We start from the raw sequence: 2,013 nt of genomic DNA, 5'->3' as shown, positions 1-2,013 counted from the left end.
AAACCTTATTTTCAATAAGCAATCCTGAAAAATATTTGGGGGTGCTTAACTTTTTCCAGGTGTATATATTCATACCCAATTAGTTCGTACTAACAAATATCTGTTGAGTATTTGGCTGTTACAAATATGCTATCACCTAACAACTATTTATTGATCTATCAACTGGTTGGCTTTCCATGAATATCGTTAATAAAATTATAGCCACATTGATTAGTAAGCTTGCTTGGTTATCCTTAGTTTGTACACATTTAGTTTCAAATTACATTGCGTTTATCTTCTTATCTATCGATCAATTTAATTACCTGTTTATCGATATATTTCCAAAAGAAAAAAAAGAAGTGTTTATTATAAAAAGTAATACATGTGTGTATAAATAATATGTGTGTGTGTGTGTCATAATGTAAGTAATTTGTGTGTATGTGTGTTAAGGTGGTTATTTCTTTCAGATGTTCGTGCAAAACTACAAGAGCGCTATCTTCGCTAGCCGTCAATAATTTCGAGCTGATAGACTAGACAGAAGTTGATAGTATCCAGCGTCAACTCTTGGACTACTCTAATAAATTTAGTAGGATTTAACCGTCTCTCTCATACCGCACCTACGAGTCCAAAATGCGTAGTGTAATTTTGCGGCAACAGGTCACGAACCAGGACACTCGACTTGACAGTCAGATACACTAACTACTGGGTCAAACCCAGCCCATATTGTGCTAAGTTCAGTTTTTCAACATAAGTTTTGTGTATATAACTAGCTATCAGGTAAATTTACTTTTTTTATCTATCTAACGATCTACATTTAGCCCGATATAAAACACACAGCTCCAGATGTATGATTATCCTACCAAGGGGTGTAGTGTTATCAGAGTACCATTCAGGAACTTTAAATTGGAGCTGAGTCCCGACATTTTAAAAACCAATAGTATGTATATATAGAAAATATGTTATTCAATTTAAATCCGAAAATAAGTGCTTTTCATAACCAAACTCTCATTGTGTCAAATAATACTCTAGTTGTTTGTGACCCCCGTGTCCACTGTTAGAGCTCTCTCAAACTGCCCAGCACACACTTATTCTGTCACTCTCCCACAGGAGCAGTCATCAGGCACCGTGCGACCACTCCTCCTCAAAAGAGGGTGTAAGAGCGTTAAAATGGTAAAGTGTTTTTGTTATGCGTTACGTGGTTCTTGGAACACACGAATATAGAATTAAAAAACTTAATAAAACAAATGTTACAATTACACTGTGTGTTTAAAACGTGCAAATTTTTAAAATGATAATTATTTAGGTAATATACAACAAATTGTGGTTTATTTGTTATTTTAGTTATTTGCACTAGCAAGAGAGGAGGTATACAAAGCATTATAAAAGTAAAAGTTGTTAATACTTTAGGGCACTCAGAAATATAATAAAAATTAATATGATGTACATTTTAAAAACGTATGTTAATGTTAATGATTTTTATATGGTACCCATTTGTTGTTTCTTTTGCTGTGCTGCTTAATAAAAGATGTTGGATTGTGTGTTTTCTCTGGGTAATGCATGGGTATTCAATTTAGAGGTAGCGTAAATAGTCTCAATTAATTAGTGCTTCGTATATTTTTTTTATTCCACAATAATGGAAGTTAGGTTTTCAATATGAGATCTTTACCCTGATTGTGACGTCACACATCTGACGAATTTTGGCAAGGCTTCAGCACTGTAAAATTTAGTACAACAACACTGATCCTACCATATAAACCTAGAGAGTACGGATTGTGTGTAGTTATATCATACTATGTACTACATCATATAGATTCAGTATATTTTGCAAAGATTCCGAAACTTCCAAGTTTCGGTTCTAAGTTTATGAATAACGCGACTCTATGTTTAATATAAAGGGTACATTTATACACCTGAACCCATTCTTTAAAAAAAGGGGGGCAAAGGACATGAATTTACAGGTTGCTTTTCTTTCAACTATAAATGTTACTAAGTGTTACAAGTTCTAGAATTTTCCGTGGTTATAAATTAACATTA

The sequence above is a fragment of the Limulus polyphemus genome, unplaced genomic scaffold (genome assembly GCF_000517525.1).
Source record: "Limulus polyphemus unplaced genomic scaffold, Limulus_polyphemus-2.1.2 Scaffold155, whole genome shotgun sequence".
Lineage (NCBI taxonomy): Eukaryota > Metazoa > Arthropoda > Merostomata > Xiphosura > Limulidae > Limulus > Limulus polyphemus.
This window is presented reverse-complemented; position numbering follows the sequence as displayed.